Source organism: Acomys russatus, chromosome 9 (genome assembly GCF_903995435.1).
Source record: "Acomys russatus chromosome 9, mAcoRus1.1, whole genome shotgun sequence".
Taxonomy (NCBI): domain Eukaryota; kingdom Metazoa; phylum Chordata; class Mammalia; order Rodentia; family Muridae; genus Acomys; species Acomys russatus.
The window spans coordinates 17,079,299-17,101,492 of NC_067145.1; the positions used below are offsets into that span (position 1 = coordinate 17,079,299).

Here is a 22,194-nt window from a genome sequence, read left to right on the forward strand (position 1 = left end):
TATATAAGCACTGGCATGCACGTTCCTGCTTGAGTTCCTATTCTGATTTCCTTCCATGATGGACAGAAATCTGGAAACATAAGCCAAGTAAATGCTTTTATCTACAATTTGTTTTTGATCATGGTGTTTCATCGACCAGTACTAATGCTAAAACACTAGTTGTTCAGTAGTTCTGTATTTAGCTTCAGACAATCATATCATGTGTTCTATAATCACCTCCCCTATGATTCCCTTTCCTGCAGACTCAACACGTCTGTCCTTTAAGGGCACCTGCACTCGTGTGTGAATTCAAAGATTCTTATATCACACTCTGCATAACTTAATCATTACCTCCCCCTTTTACAGGGAAGAACTAGCAGTTGCTGTTGTTATTACAATCACTAGCTTTAAGGCATAATTTTCTCTAGGCAAAAAATTGGTACAGGGTTAATCACTAATGTATTAAATAAATAGCTCTATCCTTTTCTTGGAAACATGAGCAAATCTCCATGACTACCCCAATGGTATATACCCTTTGCACAGAATTGATTATTTTCTCTAGTTACATCAGGTATAGAGTGCTAAAGAAATCAATATCTCTATTATGGGATGAGAGTAATTATCAGAACTTTAAATGATATTTTTGTAAGAAGGAAGACATGAATCTATTCATAATATTTTTAATTAATGCAATTTTGCTATTAAACATGGTGATTTTTACATTTTACATATATTTTAAATAATCTATGTCTATCATTTATGCCGAGACTAGCATGTATTTGAGTAAATTAATTTCAAATTCTTTTTCAAATTGATTGGAGAAATATTGTAAGAGTCTTTCAGTGGAAAATTTAATTATGTATCACAAAACAGAATTCAAGAAGCCAATTATTAAAGAATTCCATAATGATATATAATACAAATTTGAAATATCTTTCTCAAGGAGATGGATTTTCTGGGTTTTTATTTATAGGGGAAAGTTATTGGATTGGTTTGGTTTTTGATGGGTAGTTTTGCTTATTATTATTGGATTCCTGGGGCTGAAATTTTTTTTCAGTCTTTGAAATCCAACAATATACAGAGTCACATTTGTCTTGATTATCCTAAAATTTCTGTTAGCTTCTTTTTTTTTTTTTAACAATTTAAAATTTTCAATTAAATTCTGATTACATGCTTTACTATTTTCTCTTTAATCCACCATCCCTTTGTCTCATCTTCCAAAGCCTCCCATACTTCCCCACTCCTTCTGTAATTAACAGACCCCTTCTTCATTGATTATTGTTCTTACACTCATTCATAAACACACACACACACACACAAATATACAAATACAACATGATGAATTTCTTTGGTGTTAATTTTGTGTATATGGTTTCAGAACTAAGCACCTGAGTGACAGTACATCACTTAGGCTGACACTGCTTCCTACAGGATTCATGGATTATATAAGTAAAGTACTCTGTATGTGATTCTTTGTTCTTGTTATTGGCATCTTTTCTTCCATCACATTTCAGACATCACGATCCTCAAACTCTCTAGACAACCAAGATCTTTACTATTGTCCTATCATACTTTTTCTAACTAGAGTGTTCTTCAATAGATCTGTATTAGATACTTCCAGCTCTATGCTATCCAAAACATGAGTGTTGCAGGATATTTGATAACACAGCCAACCTTGAGATTGTGTTGTTTACTGGAAAAAACTGTTTATGGTTTTGGTATTGCTCAGCGCTAGCTCACAGCTTTAATTCAACAGCTTTCTGCTTGAGTATTGTAAACAAAATTAAATAAAGTCAACTATAGGTCAACAGATGGAGCAAGCAACCAGTTGACAGGGAAGGAACAAAGGAAAAAAAATAAAGTAAGAGGAAATCAGGGGAAACGATAGAGAGACGCACAGGAAGTAGAAGGGAAAAAAATTCAGTTTGAGAGTTTTTTGAGATAGCACGGGGAAGGAGGCATGCATCTTCTATGATGTCAACTGAGGAGGAAGGTCAACTGGGTGCTTTCTCTGCCTCTCTGTGCTGTCAGGCTTTCTTCCCCAGCATCTGACACATCAGTCTTTATTGACAGAAATCAACCAATTCAGATTTTGTTAAAAAAAAAAAATGACAACACTTCAAATTTCTTTTTATTAATTTCAGTATGTATCAGACTTCAGATATTAGCAAAGCAGAAGCAACATTAAATCTACCGCCCAATGACACATATTTAAGAACTGAAAGCTGTGTAATTATAAGGTAGGAAGCACATTATATACCCCAGAAAGTGCGAAGTATTTTGAAAAGTAATTGAAACTTTGATGTTAAAATGGTCTTAATACTCCAATTGTAAAATCTAGATGAAATCCAATCTACTAAACCCCAGTTTACAGATACATTTCTGTAGGGTAGATGTTTCAGTTTACCATATAACTTATGTAAACGCATGGCATTACAATTTAATTTCTCATCTATCAGTCTATGATTAATAAGTGTTATAAATAAAATAGAATAGTTAAAGGGATATCTCTATAATTCTCACTTCAATTTAGATTTAACATTCTATTTTGATTTTTTTCTCAAATATGCTGGATCCAATAAGAAGATGACCTTTAAAATTATAGAATTTGGATCATGGTATATAATAATAATACTATTAAAGTCAACAGTGCCTTTGAGTTTCATTAACTCATTGTTTTCTTAGCTTCCTTAGTAAAATAATGATGATAAATGTCATATTGGTATCACCTGGATTATTTAATATGGGATAATCATATTGATGTCACTAGATTATTAAATGTTAATTAACCATTTTACTAGTCATTTATTTTATGATCTTAAAGTGTGTGTGTGCCAGAGAGTTCATGTAGAGATCATCAAACAACTTTCAAGACTTTATTCTGTGTTTCACTAGGCAAACTTAAGGATAGAACTCAGGCAGCCAGGTTTGACAGGAAGTCTCTTTAACTACTGAGCTCTTTCCCCAGCTTACTATGATTTTTTTGTAGATATTAGTAAGTGTTGATTTTCTCAAACTCCCTTAATCTATTTGTTAATTTATAATATTTAAAACTTTGAATTACATTAATATGACTCTGGGCAAAATATATGTAGCCTTCCTCTATGGTACTGCCTTTCCAAAAGATATAAAATGATGTTCCTACATTTAATCAAAGCAGACTTATTACATATTTAAAAATATTGTAATGTCAAAATATCAATAGATCTTCTAACTTTCTGATTTTTAAAAAATGAATTATATATATATATATATATATATATATATATATATATATATATATATATATCATATTTCTAAAAGCTAAACATTAATTAGTTCATGGGCACTCCTTGCTATAACTTAAGAGTATATCATTAATAATCTCTCATTAGGTATATTTTATTTATTATAGACTGACATAAGGTGTAGAGGAATTTTAACCAAGAAACATGACTGCTCTGGCCAGGGATTACATTCAAAGACTTAGATCTGTGATCTGGCTGAAATATAGACACACACCTTTAATAGTAAACAATGACATCTCATTGAGGGTCAGACAAAGTTTCAAATAAGAGATTTGACAGAATGAGCAGAAGATAGTAAATACCCAATTCTTTCATGAACAATAAAAAAGAGATAGAGGGTACTCAATACCAGTGCAGGGAGAGGTGTGAGTTGAGTTGAGTACAAATCTGATTTCAGTTGAGTTCATGCATTCTCTTCAGTTCAGTAAAGTTCATTCCATCCTGTCTTATTTATACAGTCAGAGCAGTCAACGTAGTTCAGTTTTGAGGGTTCAGAAGCACTTTTTCCAAGTAAAACAATTCAGTCATAAGCCAAGACAAGCTTTATCAACAATAAAGATAAAAAGCACCCCCATAAGCAAGGAAAAAAATAATCTTTGCAGTATACAGAGCTATACAGTATATAGAGCTATAAAAATTCATTAGAAGCCCTTAAGTATCCAACCATTTTAAGTATCTAATAAACTAAATAGACATTTGTAAAAGAAAGGAATTCAAATATCTGGAGATTTCCTCCAACATGGTATTGTGGGTAAATAAAAACTGAGAAAAGTTCTTTTTTGTATCATCACATATTCTAAAGTTTATCTGCAACCCACAGCTAACTGAAATGGAATGTAGGAAGTTAAGAATGCAACTGAGTGAGCTAGTTAAAGACTTAGCAATTCTGCATCTCCAGATGAAAGAGGAGAATATAATACAAAGTTGTTATATATCTTACCACACCAGCAAATTCAGTTTATCTCTGTCATCTTTTCATTTGGAAAGGTACTGACCTGCACTCATGGCATTCTGGGGTAATCAAGTTTACTCCTTCTCAAGTCTCTGATGGTGTCGCAGACCAGGTAGCTTAGTTTTACAATAAAGTTTAGTTGTTTTGGGGTTAAGAGGTTTTTAGATCTAGATAGATGTTTTAAGTTGTGATGGAGATTGATTTACATGCAGAATTTTAGGTGCACCAAGACAAGAAAGACGTTTTCTTCAAGGCTGTTAAACACAAATAGCCAAAACACTAAAAATGTAACATTTATATAATTCCTGATTGTGTCATGGTTCTTCTTGCTATAGGTAGTTTATTGTATATACTTGTAATAATATAAATGTATGTGTAAAAGTAAAAATTCTGAATTAATTTTAAAAAATAAAAAATGTCTTAAGGGAAAAACCAGTGAATTTGAGTCCATTAAAGCAGAGAGGTTTCCAGATGTCAGAGGTCATTTTGAACTGAAGAAAGAAAGAGTACCTGAAAATGGAAAGTAAAATACCTCTGGTGTTGGTGATTGGAAATTTTACACATTTAAAGGTCAAATTCATACTAATATAAATTGTAGAGATTGTGTTTGGCTGTTCTTAGACATCAGCTTCCGAGTATTTCATCTCGTAGATGTTAGGAAGTCCCAATTTCCCCACCATTTTCAATTCAGCTGTACTGGCACAGTTCTGTGACACTGCTGATATGCAGTGTGCTCCTGAGTATTCACCCTGCTCACCCTGCAAACAGACATATTTCTGGGTTACTTTGTTATCCTCAGCCAAGGCTATGTGTATAGCGGATTCCCTTTTTCTCAGCATTTCTTTTCAGGTAATCATCTACCACATGAGTCTATTTGCAAAATGTCTTGCTAAGAATATTCTGAGCCTCTCCATTGGTCTGAGGATAAGGGTTAGTTTCTTTCCTAGATCTTTCACAGCCCTTCTTAGGATGGTTTTGTTTCCCAAGGACTTTCACTCCCAGTCACTCAGCCTTCACAGAGGTTGTTATCCTTTGCTCTGTTTAACTTTCTCTGGCTGCTTCCTGCTTGTATTTTCCTTACTAATTTAGAGGATCTTACTTTAGGAAAGATAAAAGAAAGGAAAACATAAGAATTTTAAACTGGAACATGTGTACACATTGGAAAAGGGGGCGGTACTTAGTATTGTAGAATATCAGTACATCTAGCCCTTCTCTAGGCTTGTTGTCCATGTCGTGAACAATGATTCTCTACTCCTGGTTGCGGGCAAATACTTTCTGGTGAACTTGGTGTGATTTTGTGACTCACAGAGAACAACCTACTGTGATAAAGCTGGTGCTGCTTTATGATGGCTTAAATGAGAAGACACTTTCGTCCATTTTCCCTTCTAGCTCTAGATGAAGACAGATACTCTGCAAATATCTGAAAAAGAAAAAAAAAACCTGAATCTGTCATGATATAAAAAGACTCAGGGTATGTCAGACATACCAGGTAAATGGACAGAATAAAAAAAAAATCTAAGCATCTTCTGCCACTCTAGTCACAACAGTCCAGTCACTAAATACCCAAGTAAAATAATATTGCTGTCGACCAGTTCAATTAAGACTTCTGATAACATTATTCAATATTGCTGACAGCAAACTGGGTTGAAAGCTTTCAGAAGGCAGTGATTTATATAAGTTTAGTCAACTAGTCTGAACCAAGAATGATACTGATAAATTAATTTTACCACTATGTCTTGAAGTAAGTTTTTACACCCTAAAGTCATCTGCATTCAAATAATAGAGAAATTTATGTGTTTGAAATGTCATCCCCAAGACAGTAAATAGAGAAAGTGCCAAGAAAGGAGCATAATGCCAAAACCAAAGCAATTCATCTTCAAGCTACCATGAGAAGACAGAAAATGGCAATAAATTAAGAAGCTGAGGTTTAATGACATATTTTTGAAATCATAGTAGAGTTACTCCTCAACTGAATTTCATGCCTCTCCATTAAAGGGAATACACTGTGCATTTCAAATTTAGCCACATGAAATTCCTATCCTGGAAAATAATGACATAAGCCTTGTGTGGTATGCTTAAGATAAAATAAAACAATATTGCTTTTAAAATGTATTAGGAGTTATTGAAGGAACACAAAGTGAAAATATGTAAATTAGAGGTATACTTTCCATGTTACTTGAATATAATAAATAAGCAGAGAATGATGAAATATTGGGGCATTACCAGTGGCTGTAAGCAGCTTTACAGCTGAAAGCATTTGGAGAGCCTATACTTAGATAAAATCACTGAAGTACGGATGGACATAGGGAAGTGGGCAGGAAAAGAACATTTTTGTAGGAAAGAGACAGGAATTGCAGTCTTGTGTGGCCTATTGTAGTGGATGTAAAAATGTTTTTGTTTTGATCCCAAGTGTGGGATATGAAACAAACTTGTGTAAGTGTGGTGTTTTTCCACTGAAAACAGACTTGTGAAAGAACAGGTTATGTTTGTCCACTGGAATAGGAACCACCTCTTGTGATAAACATCCTAGTATGAGTTTGAGAATGTATGTATGTATGTATGTATGTATGTATGTATGTATGTATATGAGCCCAAAGCAAGAGGTGGGGCTTTTTCGTTTTGCATGTTCATGACTCCGCATTGAGACACTTCTAGAGAGAATGGCTCCAGCGAACTGTTCCAGGTTCCGGGTTCCATCTGCTGCTCCAGGTTCCAGAGACAACAGTTGCAGTCACCTTTGCTGAATTGCTCATTGTCTGTTTAACAGGTCTGTTGGAATCTGCTGGTTCCATGAAACTGAGTCTGAAAGGTCTACTTCTTCTGTTTCCATTAACGTCTTTCCTCTCCTATCTAGTGTTGGTGGTTTGGAAGGGACGTATAAGCATTAAAGAACTCAAAGTAAAGTAGGTCTGAAAAAGGTCAAAGCCTACAGCCTACAAAACAGAATTAATCAAGACTTGACTCCAATGTCAGAAAAGAAAATGGAACAAAGAACAGCTATGTGTATAGATGGGGAAAAGCAGGCATTAAGAGAAAGAGGAGAGCTCAGTCACAGGTAACAAAAACTTATGTCAATAAACTAAAACAAGATTAGTACAATTTTTAGAATGGCAACTTATGCTGACTCTGTATTTATTCTTACTCACTGTCAATGATTTGTGCTCACTGTGTACTTTATAGAGTTAGGAAAGTGTCACTTTTTGTTTCCCTTTGTTATACTTTAGATTCAAGATCTCTCACTATCACCCAGGCTGCTGTTAACCTCTGAGTTCAAGTGATCCTCCTGCTTATGCTTTGAAGGAAGCTGGAACCATCAAGCAGGCACAAACCACCACACTTGGCCTCAGATACCGCTTCTATATAACAGCTTTTGAAATTATTTTCCCTAATTTCTTTGATGTGCTTATAATGTTATGACTAATGGTAACTGTCATCCAAGCATAAATGCCCTTTAAAATTAAGAATTTAGTTCAAATTTGTTATCCTCTTTGATGTGGTTTCCTTTTTTTTTTTCTTTCTTAAACAGAAACCCAGAGTGGCAGTTTAAAGATCTGGGTTTGTACATGCACAAAAAAGTTTCTGAAATTAAATTACTGAGATTAACTGAAAACTACAACTTGTCAGAAACCATTTTCTGCAGATAGGAAGCACTGCTCCAAGTATGAGAGAAAGGGTATGTGGATAGTATTTCAAAGAATCATAACAGACTGTGTAGGTGAGTTAAAATGAATAAGAAATAAACATGTTTTAATGATTTATCTTACAACATCTTAACTTTGAATCAATTTATTTGAGAATTTATTTAATATACAGATTAAAAAACCAAGGGAATTGATCATTTCTAAAAGGACAATTTTTTATGAAAAAAGTTTGTTATGAACTAGACACTAAATTAGAAACTTGAATTATTTGCCTGAGAACTGGTTGTGAATATCCTATACCCCTACATTTTAAACCAATCAGAGGATACTCTTACAGTAGAATTCAAAAGTAATTTTCATACTCCACATGATACTGTTTATAATATCAAAGTTCCCTGTCATGGCTGTATTTAAATATATTCTAGGCTAATAATATCCCTTTTAAAAGTTTTTGTAAAATTCCCAATACTGAGATTAAATATCTATTACCTGCAGCAGTGGTAAATGGAAGAAATACATTTTTTTCTTACTAGAATGTAACATTAAAAATGAGTGTTATAAGGTAAGATAGTAAGTATTTTCTACTTTGAGTTCTTGTTTAAAATTATTGATATACTGCTGTAGTGTTCGTGTCTGAATGAACATGTGTAGAGGTTAGAGGGTAACACAGTGGATCTGGTTCTCATACTCCATAGTGACGTAGAGTATTCTTTAAATGAGAAGTGCCGTAAATCCCACCCCCTAAACCTGGCATACTTACCATCATTTGAATGCTTGTTGATGTGGCTGCTTGGGTAGGCTTAGCTGCGTGGGTAGGCTTAGCTGCGTGGGTAGGCTTAGCTGCGTGGGTAGGCTTAGCTGCGTGGGTAGGCTTAGCTGCGTGGGTAGGCTTAGCTGCGTGGGTAGGCTTAGCTGCGTGGGTAGGCTTAGCTGCGTGGGTAGGCTTAGCTGCGTGGGTAGGCTTAGCTGCGTGGGTAGGCTTAGCTGCGTGGGTAGGCTTAGCTGCGTGGGTAGGCTTAGGAGCAGTGGCCTTCCTGCAGACGGGTTTCACTGGGGCTGTGCTGTGAGAGCAAGAACAGCTCCATCACATCCAGTTCTCTTCTCCTAGCCTGCAGTTCAAGGTGTGACCTTAGCTCCCTGACCACAGTGCCACTCCTGCCACTTGCTAACATGCCTGCCAATACTGACTCTAATCAACCGTAATTGTAAAACATAAACAAACCCTTTATTTTACATGTTTTCTTGGTGATGATACTTTAAAGCACAGTCACAAAAAAGTGACTAATACACCAGGTTCTGGGGGTTGAATTGATGCCATGTTCATGTACCAGGTAACTTTACCTATTTATCTATCTTGACATTCTGAATGCAAATATTTCTTATTCTTTCTTATTAAAAAAAAAAAAACAACATAGGGCTGGAGAGATGGCTCAGAGGTTAAGAGCACTGTCTGTTCTTCTAGAGATCCTGAGTTCAGTTCCCAGCAACCACATGGTCTCTCACAGCCATCTATAATGAAATCTGGTGTCCTTTTCTGGTGTGCAGGTATACATGCAGGCAAAACACTGTATATGTAATAAATGAATATTTAGAAAACATAAATAACAAACAATGAATACATGTCAAATAGAATAAGATAGACTAAGTTTTGTATTGGAATGAGAATGAATTATGACAGCTGAAAAATATTTTAACCAATTTAGTATATTATTAATCAATGATGAGTTTACATTATTTTACCTGCAAATATATTTATTACCTGAACAAAAGCTATTTTAATAACATTCACAGGTGAAAATAAATACTTTAGAAACCACAAATAAAATATAGAGACATTTACTCTTTCCAAAGAAGAAATTGTTACATACCTTTCTGCTTTTCACAAAAGTGATTTTTTTTGAACACTGGAAACAATGTTTCAAAAGGACCATAAATAAACTTGGTCCAGTAATGCTAGTATGTTTTTTATTTAACAAATTATATATTATGATATGCTTTTAAAAATACCAGTTATTGCTGGGTGTGGTGGTGCACACTTGTAATACAGCACTTGGGGAGGCTGAGGCAGGCAGATCTCTTAGTCTGAGGTTAGGCTGGTCTATGAAGTGAGTCCAAGACAAGCAAGTCTACACAGAGAAACCCTGTCTTAAAAACAAACAAATAAAAGAACCCAATTATTTACATTATGGTTCACAGGAAAGGATATGGGGATAAGATCTTTTCAAGAAATTTAAATTATTATACTTATTTATTGTTTAGACATCTATCTTTAATTGAAAAAAATATGTAAATATTTAAGCATAGTTATAAGAAATAGGCCTTATTTATGTAAATTGGCTTTTAGATTTTTGACAACATGCTATCTTTCTATTTTCTGTTGAATATACATTGGTCCTATGCAGAATAGATCTTTAGTAAGTGTAGATAGATCACAGTGGGTAGAATTACTAAAACTATTGCTTTGTTGTAGCAACTTATGGTTGCTTAATCCTGGAAAGTTGCTATAGCATAAATCCGACTGGATTTCATTTGATTGTTTAATCAATACCAATTCATTTTAATATTTGTACCTACTTTATCAGCTCACTTTTATTTTAAGGTGCTATACTATTCTCACATAAATATCAGCAAAATAATTCTCTGCTACAAGTATATGGCAATAATATATGTGTATGTGCTGAAATATATATCATCAGCCAAATATTAACCCATTTAATCCTACTTAAATAATATTTTGCAGTAGAAAATAAACATTTATAAAAGAATAAATTAATTTTTGAAGCAACTGTTTTAGGATTATTATTGATGCGAATAAACACAATGACCTAAAGAACTTGGTTAGGAAATGGTTTATTCAGCTTCCACTTCCACAACACAGTTTGCCATCAAGGAAGACAGGACAGAAACTCAAGTAGGTCAGGAACTTATTCGCAACAGCTGATGCAGAGGCCGTGGAGAAAGGCTGCTTAATGGCTTACTCCTCATGACTATTCAGAATGCATTCTTAGGACCACAAGCCTAGAGATAGAACCATTCATATTAGGCTCTGCCATTTTCCATCAATCACTACAGGCTTCCTGATAGCTGAATTTTATGGTGGCATTCTGTCTCTTCTCTGACGACTATATCTTGTGTCAAGTTGACATAAAACTACCCAGTACAGTAATATAAAACAATAAAAAGAAAACAACGGAAACATGTCCTGTATTGATAATGCTAAAACTAAATGATCCAATAAAAGAACTTCTGAAACAAAGAATAAAAAATAATGAACTGTAGTTTTCACAGCTTCTAGTCAGGAATCCACAATGTATATAAAGTAGGTTTGATGGTGTCATCAGGTACTGATAATAACAATAGCCAAATAGAAAAAATATAGCTCATAGTGATCAAAGTTTTTTCCTCATTTGTGGAAGAATGCTGAGTGAAAGTATCAACCATCAATAAAGCATTGTTTAGCCAATCAGCTAGGCAGAAGGACAGGAAGTAGGAGGCGGGACTTTCTGGAGGGGAGGAGAAAAGTTGGACGGTTGGAGAGGGAGGGGGTTTTTTGAAGGTTGGAAGAGGACAGTGGAAACTTTGTGTGGACCAGCCCAGGGGTCATAGTGGCAAGTGCTTTGAATATATGTGTGTTATACGGTTTAGAGTAGTTTGTTTAGTTTACGAGTAGATTAGAATCAGTTCAGATTCTGCCCAGCGAAGTGCTGGCAGCTTTAAAGTATGTTTCAGTCTCCTTGTGTCAATTATTTGCTTTGTAGGCCGACGGATACAAAATACTGTAACACTCATTTGTCTTCACCAGATAAAAATAGCAAGTTAATAATGTAAAAGACAAACACACATACACACACACACACACACACACACACACACACAATGTGAAGTGAGAGCATGGTTTTTGAGCACTTAAAAAGGAGAGACAGTAGGAATGTGAGTTTGAGGTCAGGCAGAGCAATATAATGAGTTCCTAGATACCCTAGTCTTTCTTTTCAGACCAGAGCTGAAAACTTGCTTTGCCTCTTTGGGGTTTGTATGCATCAGCTTTTTGTTTTTCTGCATTCAGCTGGCGACCTTGATGCTCTGTAAGGGGTCTGTCTAATCAGGAAGCTGTGTGTTCCTGCCTTAGAAACTGCAGTTCTTCTTCTTCTTCTTCTTCTTTTTTTTTTTTTTAAGCAGAACTAAGGAACTGCTCTGCAGTTTTTTGTTTGTTTTGTTTGTACATAAATTCTAGCTAGATGACTGTAAATTTTGTCCCATATTGGGTGCCATTTGTTGAAGTTAATTTTATAAAACACTGTTTATTTCTTTTATCTTATTTCTTAACCCTGCTACCACACAAATAATTCGGACTCTTTTATAATACAATGCTTCATAACACAGTCAGAGCAGTTTAAGTCTGTTCTCACTCTGAGCAAAAATCTCAGTGATAGTTGCACTTCGTAGCTTTCTTCCACTCCAGCCCCTTCTTCCTGATCTTTCTTGGACCTCTCTCAGTGGCTGAATCTCCTGCTTCTGCTAATAACTCCTCCTCCCCTGGCTGGCAGGAAGTCCAACCCTAATCTCTCCCCTGCTCATTGACTGGCTGTAAGCTACTTTACTGACATAACAGCGGGACATTTTGTGAGCAGAATGTACACAACTTTTAGACAGGAAATCAGGAATTAAATGATATGATAACATTAAACCTATAAATAACAGTGTAGATGAGGATGATCTTAGAAAGGAAATAATATTGAGTCTCTAATCTTGTGTTTGCAAAATTACATTGGACCTACCAAATCTTTATACTTCTCAAATAAAACTCATGATAAACACTGAATTATTAAATGGATAACATTATTTATAAATACTTAAATGAATATTTTAACTAAGTCAAGTATTCAAATGGATCTACATATAATGTCACTTTCACTATCATTTCTTAACATCTGTTGGAAATTTAGCATTATAAGTTTTAAAAATTTATTTTTTTTCACTCACTTCTGACTGCATTCTGATAATACTTTAATACTTCTTATTTTGCTTTTCCTATATGTTCTCTAATTGCATATGAAGATGTAGTTTTATAATTTATCTTACTAATATATGAGCCTATTTTGGTCTTCATTTTCTTATTCTTTTTAAGAAATGACTAAGTTATCCAATACAAGACTGCAACCAATAGATTAGAAAAGAGAGGCTACTATTTTCCAGTTTTAAAGTTCACAGAAAAATATTATGTGGAAATGTTTAAAGTATAATCATCATATACATCATATACAATGTTCTTATTCTCAAAAATATCCATTAAACTCTATTTATTGGAAACTCTGTATTTTGACTTTAAATTTTAAATTTGCAAATATTTGGTTTTGAATTAAAGAGTTTCATGATTTCTTTCATTGAATTTCAAAGAAATTATACAAGTTTTTTATCTGTATATGGCAACACTGAAGCCTTGAGTGTTATGTGTAGAATATACATAACTAAATCAATCACAGACACACCAAAGCACTCCTACAATAATATAACCATTATACAATGAAACCATCCCATAAACTCATGTAGATACACAGAAACTGAAACAAATATGATGGAGAGACACTGACACTCTCACCTTCATTGTAGCATTATTCAGAAAATCCAATAATTTTAAGCCACTAAATGTCTATTATCAAATACATTTTTGTAGATAAGTGATTTGCATAAAAACATTATTTCTTCTTAAAATTAATAATTAATTATTTAGCATTAATGTGTAATTATCATGTAATGGGGTTTACTATGTTAGTCATAGAAAGCCAAGACTCAGATAAGGAAATATGTGTGTGGAATCACAAATGCTTGATATGGAAGATGAAAGCAGAATAGATGCTTTCTTCTGTTCTGATAACCATAAAAGTGAATGAGGAATAGAAAGAAAAAAGTGCTTCACCAGTGGGCTGGAATTATCATCAGGTAGAAATAAGATGTCTAGAGTCATGTTGGACTATGTAGTACACATAAAGAATAATATTACACTACACCTTAAATATAGAAAAAGAGTTCATGTCAGAATCAGTCCCCACTCTCCACATAACTGTGGAAAATGTCGTGTCCATTGGTTAGATTAGAGTAAGGGTTCAATGTTTACTACTTGTATTGTCCTTGGTTAATGCAGTAGTTTGAGCAGTCTCCTGGTGGGGAGGCATGATGGCACTTAAAGAAAGAATAAGCAGGCTACCAAGATGAGACTTGATCGCCTATGACCATATAGTGGGGGAGGAGGTCCCCCTCGGTCAAAGACCTAAGGGAGGGGAATAGGGTGAAAGAAGGAGGGAGGGAGGAATAGAAGGACACAAGTGATGAGATAACAATTTAGTTGTAATCTGAATAAATTAATAAAATAAAATAAATAGAAAAAGAATATTGAATAAAATATACTTTATGTTTTAAATTTATGTAAACATGCCACTATATACCTGTATCAAAATATAACATGCCATACTGATATGTACAATGTCATTAATTTAATTGAAAAAGAAATAAAAACTGAAGGTGTTTTTCTATTTTATACAAATGTAGAAATAGTTATTCAATCATGATTCATTATATTCTCATAGGATGTTTTTTTAATGTGCACTGGATCTGTGGTTATGAAGAACTGTAGTAACACTTATTAACAATTATTTATATTCTCTTTATATTTGCTTACTCAGACTTACTAGGATTGTCTGTCTAATTATCTAGCTCCTTTTGAACTGTATTGCCAAAGTCAATCTATAGTTGCATAGTAAGCTATTCTTTCGAAGGCATAGATCTCTTTAGCTACTCTTGCCAAGCCTTGGGCTGTCCAGGAAGTCTTTATAAATTGGCATTATACCGTCCCATCCGTTTATTTCCAAAGTGCGTGGGAGAGGTTTCCACCTTTCCTCACATTTTTCAGCCTCCCACTCCTGACCTCTACTTGAAACTTTTATCTCTGCCCCAAGAATATTGATTCTGCCTGATTTTTTTCTAATCTTTACCCCACCCATTTGCTCTTTGTTGAGATGGGAAACTGTGGAGACGTAGTGAAGCGATTATTGGTTATGTTGTAGGTCACATACACTGCAGCACTTGCTGACTTTGGGTATGTCTTTAATGTGCTTTGGTATTTTTTTCTATGTAATATTTTGTTTAGTATGTACTTACCTTTTTTCAATTCTTAGAAAATAAATATACAACATGATATATTTCTGTTTATGAAACTAGTATCTAAAGAGGAAAACATTGGCAGTTTAAAAAATCTACCCCAAGTAGGTTAAAAAATATTGAATTTTGAGACTGCAATAACTTCTTGTTCTATTTTGAAGGCTGATATACCTATGAACAACACTAACTTAGACAAACTGAAAGGGATATTTTAAGATTTAAAAGGAGTGTTTCAGGTTTTCAACTGTGTATATTTATTTATTGCTTTAGGATACTTTTTTTTTTTTTTTTTTTTTTTTTTTTTTTTTTTTTTTTTTTTTTTTTTTGGTTTTTCGAGACAGGGTTTCCTCTGTGTATCCCTGGCTGTCCTGGACTCACTTTGTAGACCAGTCTGGCCTCGAACTCACAGCGATCCGCCTGCCTCTGCCTCCTGAGTGCTGGGATTAAAGGTGTGCGCCACCACGCCCGGCTGATATTTTCTTTATATGTATACATTTGGTTTAAAAAACATTATGTTTTATTTGTGCAATTTCACATATGCTGATAATGATGTTCTCCTTATCATACACACTCATCTGCCCCTTCCTTTGCTTCTGGTCATCTTTGTATTCTCTAATAGGTCCATTTTAACTTTAACAAAAATTTAAAAAACTATATATATATATATATATATATATATATATATATATATATATATATTATATATATTATTGTGAGAGTCTGTTAAAACACTTCTACCAGTTTTCTCAAGCAGTGTGTTGGCTCTATTACAGCAAAGACACATGGTATCTTAGGCATGTTTCTTCTTAGGATCAAGTCTATTTTACTTCTAGCAGGACTGTAGATACACTGCCAAATTACTGAGTGGCTTTCAGAAAATCCTTTCCAAAGGAAAGGAGGTAGGTGTGTTAGTAGGTAACCTTTCTTGTATACATTCCCTTTTTTATCTGTGAAGCCAAAACTATCATTTCTACTCTAAGCTATCTATCCATTGTTCATCAACAATATTTGTATTTCAAAAGGACCAAAAAAAAAAAACTGAAACTCTCTAAGTCTTTCAAGGATTGATTCACCATCTCTATAGCTAGTGATTTATCATCTCTACACAAGTGATGGCTACTTACTTGTCTGAACCTCTTTCATCTCTCCGGTGAATTTTAGCCTTTAAAGAATGCATATGGCTTAGTTCATATTGTGGAAGGAAATATAATAATATGGTCAATTTTATTAGTGTTTCCAATTACCTCCTGCCTTTGTTATGGATTGTTTCCACGTCTTCATCTATTGATATGTCACTTAGGATTGTTTCTATGTTAGGAGTTTAATTTCATTTCCCATTATCATCACACTTAGCCTTGTAACTTGATTTCACCAATGAAATGTGAGCAGAGGTGGTCGTATGTAATTGCAGGACTAAAGCTTTCATAGACATTGCATCATTCTGCTCTCATGCCTAAGGCTAAGAAAAACCAGAGTATATAATTGGAACTATCTGACTTAACACAAACCTTGCAATGCAGAGTATGTAATAGTTACTGTATTTTATTGCAGTGGTCTTCTGTTCCCTGAAATAGACTACATAGAAATATGTGTAATCCGTCACCCTTCCACCTGAAGCATTCACATGTTAAATAGCCTCAATTCATCAACGTGTGGAGCTGCTGACTAATATCTAAAGTCTAGATAGTAGTCTGTAGACAGCACGCTCATGTCCAGACTCTAAACAGCAGGGAACACATTCTTCTTGCAATGGTAGCTGGACTAGTTATGTCTATTTTCTGAAGGAAAATGTGTCTGTAGCTTGATTCAGGCAAGCATCCCTGAGTTAGTTGCTAGAGCCGTTCCTGCCATTCTTCTGAGTGCTTTGACTGTAGCTCTAGCTTCCGTGTCAGTTTTCTCCTTCCAGGAGCACACCAACTAACTAATACATGCTGTATTTAAATCACTTAGTCACCTCTCTTTCTTTTAAAGCAACACCAAGTTATTTCATAAGTGTCCATAACAGGTTTGCGAACAATTGTTCAGGAAATTAAGAACTTTCCACTACTGATTGCCTGGCTATGTTAAAACTGATTTTGTGTGTGTGTGTGTGTGTGTGTGTGTGTGTGTGTGTGTGTGTGTGTGTGTGTGTGGTGTGTGTGTGTATCAAATATTAATTTATTTAAGTATATATACATTTTAGTAACCTTAGTACTTGGATGCAGGTAATTTTTAGTAAAAAACAACAATAATTATATGTAATTCAGTGGTCATCTAAGGAGAGGAATAAAAGCCAAAAATGAAGACCCTAAGTGATCATTTTAATTGATTAGCATGAGGACATTACATGTTAGAACTATGTTATAAGGGAGGTTTTGTAGTTATGTTCAGCAACCTGCAAAAGAACTGAAAGATGGTTTTTTTAAATATTTTCCTTGGAGTCAAGACAGAATAATTTAATTATTGTATTACATATATTTATACATTACAGGAACTGAGTTTTTAATTTTCAAATCATAACATTAATTACATTTACTATCGGAGTAGGTAATAGGTATAGATTTAAGAAACAATTTCTATTATAGCTTTTGGTAATTATGTTAATTATACAAAATATTTTAAATTACATTTTCATGGGTCCATATTACCTATTTTACCATAGTAACCCCTCATTTACATCCTTGTCTCACATATCATAAGAAAGTATTCATTTTCCCAGAGTCACAATTATTTACTTCTTAATTTCTGAATAATATATCATATTTATATGTGTTGTAGTGCTCATCCAACAATAATTAACCAGGCTTTCACGTGACTTGACTACTAAATAGCTCTGTAGTCAATGGTTGGTATGCACTTAGCTCTATTGTATGATACCAAATTTTGATAAACTCCCCTGCACAGATCAAAGACATCCAATGGAGTACTATAGGAATATCTATGCATCACTGACCAACCGGCTTGTAGCAATGCTACTAGAAATACACACTTAAAAAAAAAAGATTGTTCAACAATCTCAATGATGCAGATTAAAAGACAGGATTTCTAACAGCTGATCAAAGTGGACAAAACCCCTCACACATGAATTATGAAACTAAAGGAGAAAATCATGGTGAACAGCTTGGAAACAATGAAAAAGATAATGATGTTTGTAAAAGCAAACTCCGAAGCACAATAAGCGAAGATATAAATGGGGAGGTGTATTACAGCGAGCCAATCAACATAACAACAGGGACACTTACAGAGTAAAAGGAAAATATTTGAAAGTGCACAAATGAAAATTTGCGTAGGGTTCTTTTTAAATTCTGTACCTCTTTTATTTAATATCATCACCTATTACAGATAAGAGTAAATCCTTCCAACGTGTTTCATCACTACCTCAGAGCTTGCAAGTCTCTAGGGTTTTCTACTTCACAAACAATTAAAAAGTAAAGGGAACATAAACACTTCCTACTTTTATTTTATTAAATCTTCAGCTCTTCATTTATGAAGCAGGAGAAACATGAAGTAGAAACATCAATGCTATTAAGAATATATATATTTGACCATGTCCACTGGAGGTGGAGACCTGGTGGCACTCAGAGGAAGGATAGCAGGTTACCAAGAAGAGACTTGATACCCTATGAGCATATACAGGGGGAGGTAATCCCCCTCAGGAACAGTCATAGGGGAGGGGAATTAGGGGAAAATGGGAAGGAGGGAAGAATGGGAGGATACAAGGAATGGGATAACCATTGTGATATAATAAGAATAAATTAATAAAAAATTTAAAAAAAAAGAATATATAATAAGCCTTCTTTGGGAATACAAAGTTATTTAAAGTTGAATTTCGCTAAAAGATTGTTGCCTCTTATACAATGGGAGGGTAAGTAGTATATTAATCACACTTTTGAGAAACTCTGAGAAAGAAAATTCTCTACCATAATTGAATTTTAGAGTTCTTGAGAAAGTTTCTGCTACTGTTTATGCACCACAATTCATCTCCAATTAGACCCACTTCCCATAAGAATATGAGACAACCCTTACTTAAACTAGGCCCTGAGACTCATCCCCTTATCAAAGAAGATGCCTCTGAGGGGCAGCTACAGGTAGCAGGTTGGGGTCACAGCCGTCATTAAGTCCTCCTGTTCCACAATTAAGTGTTCATACAGTAAAAGCATAATTATGCCTGAAAAGCAAGATGAACCTAGGTAACAGCTATTTATTCCAAAAAAAAAACAACACAGGTATATTTGAGAAATAATTCTGGCAATACTTTGCTATGTAAATCTCCCATCTGCCCAAGTGCCCAGGCTTGAAATCTTTTGTCTTTATACAAATTGTACAAAGTATAACCTGGGGCTGAGACCAAAAAAATATGATTTAAGGATGACAATATATGTGAAATTCATAAGCCTAGGGTATACACAAGTTGTATAATCTTTTATATTAAGAATATCTCTTCTTTGGAGATATTAACCATTGCCACATACACTCTTCTTTAGTAAACAGCTTTACCTCTATTAATCTCTAAGTATGCAGAGTGATTTCTCACTGGAAGGGGGTATTATTTCTATAGCAATTCAAGATAGGGGGCATCTCTAATGCTACCCGTAATGTCATGTTCTTATGTATAACAGTATGTATAACAGTATGGGGAAGTTACTGTACATAGATTTAGGAGCCTTACATGAGGAAAAAAAAAAAAAAAGAAAAACTATATGTGAAGTGACATAATTTAACATGTTGTGTAGCAGTTTGTGATCACACATCTATAGCTGTTAGGTTAAATATGAATTAAAACAAAATATATTGGAAAAAAATCACAATACATGTTGAAAATATATTCTTGGCCCAGTCACCAGAGCCAATCATGCTTGCAGTTTCCTGGCCTAAGTGTTTCTTCCCACTCAGAGCAGCAACCCGACTTGCTGATTCTGAGACTTGCTCCAGCAATGGCCTTAGCCAGTCTACCCAAAATGCTTATCAGTGACAGCCTGGAGCCCTGCTGCCAGAAGATCCTGAAAGATGGAGGGCTGCAGATGGTGGAGAAGCAGAACTTGAACAAGGAGTTGCTGATAGCTGAGCTGCAGGACTGTGAAGACCCTATCGTCCGGTCAGCTACCAAGGTCACTGTTGATGTCATCAAGGCAGCAGAGAAGCTCCAGGTGGTGGGCAGGGCTGGCACAGGCGAGGACCATGTGGACCGGCAGGAAGGCACGAGAAGGGCACAGGCGAGGACCGTGTGGACCGGCAGGCAGGCACGAGAAGGGCATGCTGGTCAGGAACAACCCCAATAGAAACAGCCTCAGTGCTCCAGAATTCACGTGCACACACCGGATCATGTGTGCCTAGCCAGGCCGATTCCCCAGGTGACAACTTCAACGACAGACGGCGGCAAATGGGGCAGGAAGAAGTCCTTGGGAACAGAGCTGAATGCAAAAACACTCACTGTGAATTACTGGCCTTTAAGAATTGGAAGAGAGGTGGCCACCTGAATGCAGTCCTTTGGAATGAAGACGGTAGGCTATGACCCCATCATCTCTCCAGAAATCGCAGGCTTCTTTACTGTTCAGCAGCTGTCCCCGGAGGTGATCTGGTTTCTCTGTGATTTCATCACTGTTCACACTCCCCTCTTGCCCTCCACCACAGGCTTGCAAAATGACAGCACCTTTGCCCAGTGCAAGAAGGACATGTGAGTAGTGAACTATGCTCGAAGAGGCATTGTGGATGAAGTTGCCTTGCTCCTTGCCCTGCAGTCAGGTCAATGTGATGGTGCCGCATAGGATGTGTTCACAGAAGGGCCATCATGATATCGGGCCTTAGGGAACCATGAGAATGCCATCAGCTGGCCCACCTAGGAGCCAGCACCAAGGAGTCTTAGAGCCGCTGTGGGGGAAGAAACCATAGTACAGTTTGTGGACATGGTGAAGGTGAAATCTCTCGGGTCATAAATGTCCAGGTCCTTAGCAGTGCCTTCTCTCTACACACCAAGCCTTGGAATGGTCTTGCAGAAGCACTGGGCACACTGATGATGCCTGGGAAGGCTCCCCTAAAGGGATCAGCCAGGTAGTGACCCAAGAAACGTCTCTGAAGAATGCTGGGGCTTGCCTCAACCCTCCAGTCATTGTCTGCCTTCTGAAAGAAGCATTGAAGAAGACCGATCTGAACTTGGTGAACACTAAGCTATTGGTGAAAGAAGCTGGTCTAAATGTCATCACCTCTCACAGCTCTGTGGTCCCAGGGAAGCATGACAGCAGGGAATGCCTCCTGACTGTGGCCCTGGCAGGTATCCCATACAAAGCACTAGGCTTGGTCCCAGGCACCATGTCAATGTTGTAGGTCCTCAATGGAGCTGTCTTGAGGCCAGAGGTGCCACTTTGCAGGGGTCAGCCCCGGCTCAGGTTCCAGACACAGTCCTCAAACCCTTTAATGTTGCTCACTATGACTGACCTCCTAGCATCGGCAGGTATGCAGATGCCTGGAAGGTTGTAGCAAACTTCGAAGGTATTTAATGGAGAGATCTGGCATGTCCTGGGCCTCTCCTCCCTGCTGCCCAGCCTGGAAGCACGGAAACCCCATGTGCCTGAGGCTTTCCAATTCTGCTTCTGACCTTGGGACTCAATTGTCTCAGTCCCTCAGAGGGCTGTTCTGAAGAAACACACTCGCTGTGATCTATAGGGAGAGGAGATCCATATTTGTGTGGCAGAACTTGGAAATCTACCTAAAATAGCAGCTAGTAAAGCATCTAACTCTAAAAACAAACAAACAAACAAAACAAAAAAAAAAAAAAAACAAAAAAAAAAAACCAAAGAAAATAAATTATTTTTCCAGTCAGTTCATGCATTTTGATATAACTCAAACCTTTTGTCGTGACTATATGTTACTTTCATATCAAAATAAAAAAAATGTGAAAGAAAATATCACTTGTGATTAAACATTAAATTATTGGCGTGAAAGAATCAAAATGTTAACACATTTAAAATACCGAATTTTAAGTAACACAAATTTGCATATAGTTATAAGCACCTGTCTTCTCCTAATCTCAGATGCCTAGATCTAAAAACATTGTCCTGCTGTTTAAAACATGCAACCTGTTTAATGGGTCATGAATTACAAGTGTCTACTACATTAAATTATAATAGTGGTTCATTGAAGAAATGTGTTAATGTTCACATACTATAAATATCCTATAATAACTTTATACGTACCATATAACAGCTAT

General features: G+C 35.6%; 1 pseudogene; it reads left to right on the forward strand.

The window, feature by feature from the left end:
- Positions 1 to 19,924: 19,924 nt before the first annotated feature.
- LOC127193665 (D-3-phosphoglycerate dehydrogenase-like) lies at positions 19,925 to 21,581 on the forward strand (annotated as a pseudogene).
- The last annotated feature ends 613 nt before the right edge of the window (positions 21,582 to 22,194 follow it).